We start from the raw sequence: 12,526 nt of genomic DNA, 5'->3' as shown, positions 1-12,526 counted from the left end.
AATTCTGCCCACTTCACTAGGAAGTGGGCAGAATTCTGCCAGATGCGGGAGATTGCCACACTCTCCCGGGAGTCCGTGAGACTCTTGTGACATTCTGGGAGAGTTGGCAATTATGTGAATAATGTATGTTAAATAAACAAAATGAGGTAGTAAAAACTGTACATTAAAAAACCTACACTAATATTACTCTCCTTTAAATAAATTATTATTGACCATCTTACCAAAATAATATAATATAATACTTTGTTAAGTAATACAACAAAAGGAATACTAATGTCTCACTCATTCAATTAATTTTTTTAAAAAAATACAGTAAGGGCGGAATTTAAAGTGTCTCACAGACATTTCAGAGACACTTCCCGGTGGAGATTTTGACAGAAATCTCTGCTCATTTTTCATCGCACCCCATAGAGGTTACTGTTATAGTTTTTTTCATACAGACAGTTGGTTCCTAGAAGCCATTTCTTCCTTCTACACAGCAGAACTGTCATGTTTCAAGTGTAAGGGGGTTTCCAGTCACTTCAGAATTGTCCTCTGAGGCTTGGACAATTCAAAATGTTGTAATCTGAAATGCAGACATGCTTGAAATCTCAAGAACTATGAGGTTTTGGATGTAATGTGCTCCCCCTAGATCCCGTGAAGAGGGCGAAGAAAAGAAGAAGCAGGATCTCACCTGTCTTGTGATCACTGTTTTGTCTTTTTTCTCTTGGTGGGGGCCCTCAATAGATAGGTGAGTAGGTTATTCGGTTAAGGTGCTTTTGTGTCCTAAACATCCCGCGCCCAGGCCCAGATCAAGTCGAGGTGTCAGTGATAGGAGTAGAGTGAAGTGCCTTTGGTCCTGGTCGTCACCTCATACACCCCCTCTCCTTTCATCTTGCGTCCCTGCCCTTCAGTAATCTGTCTGTTTTCTTCCCTAGATCGAAGTGCTGTGGGGAGCTATGCTAAGGTAGGTAGGACCAATCATGGACAAGGAAGGGACTTTGTGTGTGTCTGTCTGTTCTCTGCAGGCGTTATAGTTACACAAACATAGATGAACACAACCAGCTCCTATATAAAAATGAAAACAAATAAGCTAGTACCATTGCCTATTGTCTTTTTGCTTCTGTATATTAACATTTTTTGGTGCAGCCATATATGAACTGTCAAAACAGTCTCCAACATTTACCACAAGCAAGCATATACACCGATCAGCCACAACATAAAAACCACTGACAAGTGAAGTGAATAACATTGATTATCTTGTTACAGTGGCACCTGTCAAGGTGTGGGATATATTAGGCATTAAGTGAACAGTCAGTTCTTGAAGTACATGTGTTGGAAGCAGGAAAAACGGCAAGCTTAAGGATCTGAGCAAGTTTGACAAGGGCCAAACTGTGGTGGCTAGACAAGTGGGTCAGAGCAACTTTAAAGGTAGATAGGTTAGTACCTACCAAGAGTGGTCTAGGAAGTAGAACTGGTGAACCAGTGAAAGGGTTATGGGAGCTCAAGGCTCATTGATGCATGTGGGGAGCGAAAGCTACTCCATCTGGTCTAATCCCACAGAAGAGCTACTGAAGCACAAATTGCTGAAAAAGTTAATGCTGACTATGATAGAAAGGTGTCAGAACACTCAGTAAATCACAGCGTGCTGTGCATGGGGCTGCGTAGCCGCACACCGGTCAGAGTGCCCATGCTGACCAATGACCACTGCTGAAGTCGCCTACAATGAGCACGTGTGTGCCAGAACTGGACCATGGAGCAATGGAAGAAGGTGGTCTGGGTTGATTAATCTCATTTTTTGTTTTACATCATGTGGATGGCCAGGTGTGTGTGCCTCATTTACCTGGGGAAAGAGATGGCACCAGGCTGCACTATGGGAGGAAGGAAAGCCGATGGAGGCAGAGTGATGCTTTGAGCAATGTTCTGCTGCCTTCATGTGGATGTAACTTTGACACGTACCACCTACTTAAACATTGTTGCGGACCAAGTACACCCCTTCATGACAACAGTATTTTCTGATGGCAGTGACCTCTTTCAGCAGGATAATGCTCCCTGCCACACTGCAAAAATTGTTCAGGAATGGTTTGAGGAATATGACAAAGAGTTCAGGGTGTTGACTCGGCCTCCAAGTTCCCCAGATCTCAATCCGATCTGTGGGATGTGCTGTAATGACAAGTCAATGCCATGAAGGCCCCACCTCGCATCTTACAGGACTTAAAGGATCTGCTAACATCTTTGTGCCAGATATCACAGGACACCTTCAGAGGTCTTGTGGAGTCCATGCCTCGACAGGTCAAAGCTGTTTTAGCGGCACGAGGGGGACCTACACAATATTGGGTATCTAGACTGTAATTTAATCTGAAATTTAAAAAGAGACATTTGAAAATATATCCAGATTTTTTTTTATTTTCTTTTAAAACCAACACTGTACACCAGTGATAAGCAATATGTTACACTTCAGGGACCATATGGGTGGCCTTCTAACCTTCAAAAAGGCCTACCATTACCTTAATCACAGTAATAAGCTAAAACAATACATTTAATAAAACAAACACATATCAGTAATAATGTATCATCCATCAGCCATTATAAACATGTGTTACAAGCTATGCGAAACAAATCCGATAATAATCCCTTGTTGCCCAACACTACTGTACATTGTCTATGATTAAGACAACTGCATTATAATTTCTTAGTTTAGCAAGTCAAAATCATGTATGATATGAATATATATAACAAAAAGCTATCATTGTTGACTTGAACCTCACAGTCACCTTATCTCGGAACTATATTCCAAATCCAACAGGTCCATTGTTACAGAGATCCAGCACCAAGCTCAAATGGGGCTACACAAACCATTTAAAGATAAAGCTGACTGTATTGTTCTATCTGACATACTGTTATTGTTTAATGTCTCTTGCTGATACGATAATGTATTCTTTCTCAAAATCACAGGTACACAGTTGTTTTTTTCTTTACTCTTCACTGTTTGCAAAGCAAATACTGTGTCTGCTGTTAGTCAAACAGAGAGATGGGAGAAAAGACATGACTGAACCTGATCTATGTAAAGCAATAAAAAATCAATACATTTCCCCTTACTCTGCAAACTTAATTAACATGGTAACATTTAGGCTATAGGTAGAATATTTACCATTTATATAAAGATAAATGCAATAAAACTAGCTGACAAAATTGAGATATGTGCCCCCAATGGTTATCAATTTATATTTCTCACTTAGGGCCTGATTTAGAGGCTAACAAGCCAAAAAAAATACTTTGTTTTAGTGTGCACATATAGTAAATGAATATAAAAACAAAACAACCCATATATGCTCACATGCGTGCCTATTTTGAGCTGTGAAAAAGTAAATAAGGTTTATGCCACAAAAAAATGCAGTGGTCAAAGTGAAAATTTAGAAGTGTCGGTATGGAAAGTGTAATGGGGGCCACCTAACCCCAAAATTTAGGTACTTTAATAGGTTTCAATTAATTTCATCCTTATGATAGAAACGTTTGATAGTATTTAGTAAAATATAAATATAATAGTTATTTAAAGTTATCTACTCTGTGTCCCCACCTCTCCCATTCTAATATACTGAACATACACACAGACATACACACAGACACAGACAGACAGACACACACACATACACACACACACACACACACACACACACAATTAACATAAATAACACTTAAATGTTGACCAGCGGAAATTACTTTAAAGGCATTGTTTTGACTTTAAAGTCACTTTAAATTTTCACTGCAAACTTGCCAAATAGCGGAGAGTTGAAAAAAAATCAACAGTCAATACATTTATCCCAAGGTATTTTTCACTCTGCTGTGAAGTTCCTAAATATACCTTTCCCCAGAACATCAGCTTCAGGTGAATTAATTTTTTATCTTACAGTTTGTCTTTATTACTGACTGAGTTATATCAGATGGCAGCCATTTTTCTGGAGACCAAAATGTACTGAGGCCTATACAAATAGCTCTCCCACTATGGGGTAAATGTATTAATGTCCGGATTCTTCAACTCCGGCGTGTTCAGTGTCTTCGGCGATTAAATTTAAAGCGGCGCTACATTGTAAAGGGAAACTTCCCTTTACAATGCAGCGCCGCTTTAAATTTAATCGCCGAAGACACTGAACACGCCGGAGTTGAAGAATCCGGACATTAATACATTTAGCCCTATGTCTTTAGCATTGGAGATAAATTTATTTGAGACGATTTATTACCAATTGGTGAGCAGTAGGGAGAAGTGTCAGTATATCAGCCAACTTCTCCACCCAGAAAATCCAGGAGACAAACCAATTTCTGGTAGTCTCACAGACTCCTGGAAGAGCAGACCTACCTCCAGGCTCCCATGAAATTCAATGATAAAGTGAGACAGGGCTTGATGATGTGATCGCATTATCATAGCCCCCTTCGCACAATGCAGCTAATTGGGGCATTGTAATGTAGGCGGCAGAGCCACGTTGACATAATTGTGCCACCATCCCCCACTCGCACCGATTTCAATGGGGTGGAGGGGCGCCGCCTCAGAGAAGGCACCATCAGAGCTTCCTCTGGCCCTGGTAAGGTTTCAATAAATTTCAGTGATTTGGAGCTTCAAAATAATCTGGTAAATTCCTAACCAATTCCCTCCAAGTAATTAAGTTGTTCGTCTGATGCTGAACGATGAATATTCTCCAATTTAAGTAACCAATTGTATGGCAAGATTAGGTACACAGCTTGTCATTCGGTGGTCAGCATAAACAGCCAGATGATACTAAGTGTGGCCTTTATGCCAACCCTATAAATACAATTAACAACCCTACCCAATCCTCAACATCTGATAAATATTGTAATTCACAGGCACACCTCTGGTTATCACCTACTGAATCACATTGCAATGTATAGTCGCACCGAGCGGGATCTTCATGAAACCCTCAGATCAGTTCACTAATCATCATCATCATTTATTTATACAGTGCCAGCAAATTCTGTAACGCTTTACAATTGGGAATAAACATTAATAAAACAATACTGGGTAATACATACAGACAGAGAGGTAAAAGGGCCCTGCTCACAAGCTTACAATCTATGGGATAATGGGAGTTTGAAACACAAGGGCACGTGTAACATCATATTGCACTTTGGTCGAGCTAGAATGCAAAGGTAAAAAGTATTGAGCGGGCTATGTGATCAGTCACACAGCAATGCTGGTCAGAGGGTTGTTGGCTTGTGTTAGCTGTGTAGAGGGTGGTAACAGGGTAACCTAGGGAGATTGGTTAAGGAATATCTTAAGCTTGTCTGAAGAAATGGATTTTCAGAGAACACTTGAAGGTTTGAAGACTAGAGGAAAGTCTTATTGTGCGAAAGAGGGAATTCCACAAATTGGGTGCAGCGCGAAAAAAAGTCCTGTGATGAGAGTAGAAGAGAGACAGAGATTTTGAGCAGAATGGAGGTGTCGAGTTGGTGTCAAGTTAGGAGATATTTTGAGACAAATGAGGAGATGTATGTCGGTGCAATTTTGTTGATGGCTTTTTAGGTTAGTAGCATAATTTTATATTGGATTTGTTAAGAAACAGGCAACCTGTAAAAATCACCCTAGAGACAGAGGCATGATATCCCAACTTTATGGTACATTTATTGCTGCTGTCCTTCCTACTCCGAGGACACATGAGGCTGATTGGGAAAAGGATCTAGGTCCCCCTCCGGACGACGAAGCATGGGATGACATGAGATTAGGGATAGCCAAAAGCTCCATATCCACCAAACTTAAAGAAACCTCTTATAAAATATATTACCGTTGGTATTATACTCCTACTCGACTTCACAGCTTGTTTCCCTCCTCTTCACCTTATTGTTGGAGGGGCTGTGGCCACAGGGGAACTATGCTCCATATATGGTGGACCTGCCCAACTATCTGCTCCTTCTGGGATGCGGTATGTGGCATTCTAAATTCTCTATTTGATGCTCCCGTTGCAAAGGACCCCTGGGTGTTTCTACTATGTTATCCTCCTCCAGAGCTCGACACATTTTCCAAAAAACTAGCTTCACACATACTGACAGCGGCTAAATCTCTTATTGCGCTAAATTGGAAAAAAACTTCCCCTCCTTCTCTAACAGCCCTTAAAACACAAATCTGGCATGTAGCAGCCATGGAACAGATTACCTATTACCTCCATGATAGAGGCCATGTTTTTAACCAGGTTTGGGCTCCATGGCAGTTTGTAGAAAGCTCGCTCCCCCCTAACAATTAGCCCCGTGATGAGGACCCATGCGTGGTAAAATCGGCTCCCTCACACGCTTTGCTCCCTTACCGTCTTGAGTCATCTACACACTCTCCACTTCCTGAGCTTTTTCATATCCCTGCTTTGTGGTCTCCCCCTCCCCTTCCCCTCCGACTCCCTTCCTCCCACCCCATTCCCATATTTCACACTCTCACTACAGTTATATATATTTTGATACTGCATATAAAATTGTAAAAATGGTTGTCTTTCATTATAAGCCTCTATGTACAACATGTTGATTCGACTGTTCTGACTCTGTTTCTATACATCTGTACAACAATAACACAGTGTCATTCCCTGTATTTGCTTATATGACCAACCAAAATAAAGAATTTAAAAAAAAAAAAAACAGGCAACCAATGTAGAAACTGACAGAGAGTCTCAGCAAAAGAAGAACGGTTTGCAAGGAAAATCAATCTAGCCACTGCGTGCAAAATAGATTGTAGGGGTTCAAGATTGATTTTGGAAAGACCAGTAAGGAGGGAATTGCAATAGTCGATGCGGGAGATGATGAGTGCATGAATTAAGGTTTATGTCTGCTGGGGGGGTATGATCTCTGTATTGTGTGGTGTTCATGAGCATACTCTCTAAAGAGTCTAAACATTGAGGGTTTGTAATGTTTGCACATTTTCAAAACAGAAGCCCAACTTTCCGGAAGATAGCTAAATGACAACAAACTTGTAAGTACAAGCTAGAATGCACAGCAAAAACAATTTTCGAAATTTGTTCTCTGGAGAATACTTCTGAATCTTTCTTCAATGATTTGAGGGGGAGTGGCGCTACGGGGGTATTAGCCTAGGGTGGCCAGATCCTTTAATCAGGCCCTGGTGAGATATGTGCGTATTCTGGAGATGTTCTTTAGATGTACGTAACATGATTTAGATATAGAGCCGATGTTGGGAACAAAGGATAATTGTGAGTCAAGGATTACACCTAGGCAGCGAGCTTGCTGGGTGGGATTTATAGTCTTGTTATCAACAGAAATAGAAATGTCAGGCAGGAAGCTTCTGTTTTTGGGTGGGAATATTATTAATTCAGTTTTGAAAGATTGAGTTTGAGTTAGCGAGAAGACATCCAAGATGAAATACAGAAAGTCAGTAACGCGAGACAACACACATAATGAGAGATCAGGAGAGAATAGATAGATTTGTGCATCATCCACATAGAGATGATACTGAAATCCAAAGGAGCTTATTAGTTTTCCAAGCGAAGTGGTGTAGATAGAGAATAGAAGAGGACCTAGGACTGAGGATTGTGGTACTCCAACTGATAAAGGAAGCAGAGCAGAGGTGGATCCAAAGAAATTAACACTGAAAGAGCGATTAGATAGAATGAGAACCAGGATAGTACAATGCCTTTAAGGATTAATGATTGTAGGGTTTGCATGAGGAGAGAGTGGTTAACAGTGTGAAATGCAGCAGTGAGACCCAGGAGAATTAGAAGAGGGTATTGGCCTTCAGTTTTTGCTGTGATCAAATAATTGACAACCTTGGTCAGCACAGTGTCTTTGAAGTGTTGAGAGCGAAAGTCTGACTGAAGAGAATCCTGTAGGTTGTTTGCTGTAAGAAAGTGTGTGAGGTGAGTGTAGACAATTCTCTCGAGAAGCTTGGAGGGGCATGGGAGCTGAGAGATGTGGCGGTAATTTGAGAGAGAGTTTGGGTCAGAATTTTATTTTTTCAGAATAGGAGTAATCACTGTATGCTTGAATAATGATGGAAAAATACCAGTAGAGAAAGAGAGATTACAGATTTTAGTTAGAGGTGGAATTAGCACAGGAGACAGGGGCCTACCAATTTGTGAGGGTATGGGATCAAGAGGACAGGAGGTAGAGTAGGAAGATAAGAGAGTAGAATCTTCCTCTTCATTTGTGGGATCAAATGAAGAGAGAGTGTCAGAGAGTGCTTCAAAGGAATTGAGCTGATTGCTTGTCGTGGGAGATGATACCATTTCCAGTCTGATCTGATCAACTTTGTCCTTGAAATTAGAAGCAAGAACCTGGGCACTGATGGTAGTCGGAGGGTTTGGGGTGGGAGGGTTTAGAAGAGATTTAAATGTGTTAAAAAGGCGTTTGGATTAGAAGCCTGAGCATAGATGAGAAATTAGAAGTATGTTTGTTTTGCAGTGTCCAGAGGCACAAGATTTACGCCAGTGATGTTCTGCTTTACAAGAAAGTTTTTGTAGAGTTTATGTTACTTTAGGTTGGCAACGAAGTCTACGCGGAGTATAAAGAGTCGCTGGAGCCACTTGATCAAGGGCAGTTGCTAGGGTTTGGTGAAAATGAGGTACTGTCCTATCAGGGGAGGCGAATGTAGAAATTTGGGAGAGAAGGTGTAGAAGAGAGATGATCAATAGCGTTAATATTCCTGCGGGTGTGATGAGGCATGGAAGAGTTTGACAGCGGGGAGGGTAAAGAACTGGGGGTGAGCGAGTAGCTAATAAGGTGATGATCCGAGCGGGGGAAAGGAGTATTTAGGAAATCCAAAACTGTGCATAGTCTAGAGAAAACAAGATCAAGACAGTGGCAATCCTAATGAGTAGCGGATTCAATCCACTGGGAGAGGTCAAGTGAAGATGTTAGAGAGAGTAGTTTGGAAGCAGCGTTGGAACGTGGATTAGCAATTGGGATGTTGAAATTTACCCATGATAATGATGGGGATCTCAGAGGATAAGAAATGAAGGAGCCATGCAGAGAAGTGTTCAAAAAATTGTTGGTGTGGACCAGGGGGGCGATAGATGACAGCAACACGCATAGAGAATTGGTTAAAAATCCTAACAGTATGTACTTCAAAAGATGTGAATGTGAGTGATGGGACATTTGGTAGAACTGTGAACGTGCACTGTGGGGAGAGAAGTGGTCCAACCCCACATCCTTGTCTGCCTCCAGGTCTTGGGGTATGGTGAAATGGAGACCACCATGTGAAAGGGCTGCAGGTGAGGCAGTATCTGATTGTGTGAGCCATATATCTGTCATTGCCATAAGGTTGAGGTTGTTTGAGAGGAAGAGATCGTGTACGGAGGTAAGTTTGTTACAAACAGAGCGTGCATTCCAAAGGGCACATTTAAAGGACTTTGGAAGAGAGGGGAGACAAATGATGCATTTGAGGTTTGCTGAATTTCTGCAGCGTTCAGATATATGTGTGCGGGAGAAGTTAGGGGGACCTGGATCAGCTGATATATCACCAGCTAATAGAGCAGGGAGGAAGAAAGGTAGGGAAGATGATTGTAAGATATGTGTCCTTTTAGTTTCTGGCGACAGGGTGAGGCTGTTAAAGTTATTGAATTTAAATAGTAAAAGAGTTCATGAGTGTTAACTAGAGGTAAGTGAAGTAATGAAGGTGCAATCTAATGTGGACAGAGGTGTGTGTTGCAGGATGGGTGATATAGTCCTAAAGATAATGCCATAAAAGGAGAGGAAGAAAAATAATTTGGCAAATATTGGGATTTACGAGTAAAATAGCAAAAAATGAGGGAATTAAAAGAATTACCTAATTGCAATGTCCTGTGCAATCAGAGAAGTAGTGCAGAGTGAGGCTGTAGTAGATGTATTTTATTCCTAGATGTCTGGATATCATGGAGTTATGAGATGTGGGGAGCCATGTGGGGAGTGGGTGGAAGTGTTGAATGGAGAGTAATAAGGCACAGGTTATGGAGTAGCTGAGTTATTGCAGAGTCATGAGAGAGGACACTAATGAGGCAAAACACAGAAAAAAAATATTCCCATAAATTTCTTAAAAACATCTGTATGTTGTGCAAACGAGAAGTGACATGAATAATTGTATTCTTAAACGAAAGCTGCATTTTTTCCTCTCTCTTACTGTGTCACATCACTGATTCGGGTATAACTACAATAGTTCAGCCAAACAATTATCAGGATTCTGAAATGTTTTTTGGCTCCACCAAACATTCTGGAAACCAAAACCACGTACTAGAAGCTCATGTAAACTGGACCCTCTAACCTTCACTTTCAGTATATGTTCTTGTGTTATCAATGAATGTTTGCATTGTCTTTGCCTACAGTGGTTTGAAATATAATAGCTGGCACTATATTAATATTAATAATAATAATAATAATAATAATAATAATAATAATAATAACAACAACAGATAGTAGCAATTATAGAAACACAGACAAAAGAAAATGTATGCCAGGAGAGTAGACAATTATCTACAGACTAGAACCTCAAAAAGGTGTTCCTTGCTGCTACGAGCAAGCATAAGGAGATGTGTTTGCTACCTGTTTGTCTGTTCTAATGATGGCCCACTTATCCTTTGTCATTAGGACACACCTAAAAACTATCATATTGCAACAGGATTATCACATGTCAAATAGAGTAAGTATGACTCTGGGATGAAATGAATGGATTTCGGGGTGAGAGGAAGCAAACCAATGAAACTGTACTACATGGTGAGCTCCAAAAGCAGAATACTAGCAACAATATAAAAAAGTTGATAAAGGAGTAGGTTTAGCAAACCTTGCAATAAGTTAAAGTAGAGGTACTGGCCACAGCAATCAATCAGAGTCTAGCTATGATTTTCTAGAAGGTTCTATATAAATGATAGCTAGAATCTGGTTGCTCTGGGCAACACTTCCACTTTTGTTTTGTAGAAGCATTGATAAATCTACCAAAAAGTCTCATAACAAGAATGTTTTTATATTCAATGCTAATTACATTACACAAATAAAAAGGGAAATTAAAAATGATGGGATAATAGCCCAATTATTTTATTATTCTGCAACTGTACAGTGAGCATACATTTAAAATAAATATTTGAACACAGCGTTATATAGTATAACACGTATAAGCAAACATGATGTAAATACATGTAGATGAAATTATGAAATTAAAGCTTAATATGGTTTTATGTTTTAATAACATAACTAGTGAAGGAGTGAAGGATCAATACATAAATAAAGGTTAAATTGTATTGAAGTGTCACTAATGCCAATCCAATACAAAAAGGCATTTTATTACATTTACAAACATGCATGTACCGGTTTGCATACAAGGGGGACAATTTATCAAGCTGCGGGTTTGGAAAAGTGGAGATGTTGCCTATAGCAGCCAATCAGATACTAGCTGTAGTTTTGTAGCATGTACTAAATAAATAACTAGAATCTGATTGGTTGCAGCATCTAAACTTTTTCAAACCCATAGCTTGATAAAATTACCCCAAGAAGTTCAAATTCTTGGTACATCATAATGCTAGTCATACATGCAACAATATTGCACCCAATAACAACCAAATGGTCCAAGATCTTAGCATGCTTGTCATGGTTGGCTTATGGGAAATTGATCCCTAGGCTCTGCTGAACATGGCTTACCTCACCCACAGGCACGGAGTCTAACAGGCAGGTGGTTTTCACAAGGAACCCCCACAAGAAGGTATGGACTTAGCGGCACCAAACCTGCAGGTCGCGATCCTGTGAGTGGGTGAACAGCAGAACGGTGTGGAGGAGCCAGGTAACACGGGTAGAGATTAGAGCCCACTGGTAAATGGTATGAGAACAGGAACACTAGAGATAAGACTGATGGGCAGCGAAAAATGAGGCACAAGGAGAATAGATGTCCTGTGGTACAACAAGACAAAGCAGAGGCTGTCACAATGATGTATCTAATGGTGAAAGGTAGAGATACTGGAGCAGCTGGAGTACAGCACTAGAATAATGCTGAACACATGGGGAAGCGGAGGTGACCGGAGAGAACAGGCAATGAGTCACCAAGGCAGTTGCGGTTCACAGTTGTAGTGGTCAAAGAACTGGAGCTGTCACGATGAAGTACATAAAATATAGTATAGTGGTACTGGAGCAGCAATAGTTCAATACAGCAGGATACTGAGAGCAAACTGAAGTGGTGAAGGTAACTCGTAGCAACAACTGATGAGACACAGTAGTAGTAGCAGCTCTGACTGATATCGGTGAGAGAAATGAGGCTGTCGCGATGTGGTACAGGTGAAATGGTAATAGCAGTACTGGAGCAGCAAAAGTTCAACACAACCAGAGACTGAGAGCAAACTGAAGTGGTGAAGGTAACTCGTAGCAACAACTGATGAGACACAGTAGTAGTAGCAGCTCTGACTGATATCGGTGAGAGAAATGAGGCTGTCGCGATGTGGTACAGGTGAAATGGTAATAGCAGTACTGGAGCAGCAAAAGTTCAACACAACCAGAGACTGAGAGCAGACTGAAGTAGCGGAGGTAACTCGTAGTAACGGCTGATGAGTCACAATAGTAGCAGCGGCTCTGAGTGGTAGCGATGAGAGAACCGGAG

At 40.8% G+C, this 12,526-nt stretch overlaps 1 protein-coding gene across 1 annotated transcript in view; it reads right to left on the bottom strand.

The window, feature by feature from the left end:
* ADCY7 (adenylate cyclase 7) overlaps positions 1–12,526 on the bottom strand; it is a 161,941-nt gene that overhangs the window by 128,379 nt on the left and 21,036 nt on the right. The gene's annotated exons all lie outside the window — the stretch shown is intronic.

Source organism: Mixophyes fleayi, chromosome 10 (genome assembly GCF_038048845.1).
Source record: "Mixophyes fleayi isolate aMixFle1 chromosome 10, aMixFle1.hap1, whole genome shotgun sequence".
In the NCBI taxonomy this organism is placed as follows: Eukaryota; Metazoa; Chordata; class Amphibia; order Anura; family Limnodynastidae; genus Mixophyes; species Mixophyes fleayi.
This window is presented reverse-complemented; position numbering and strand designations above follow the sequence as displayed.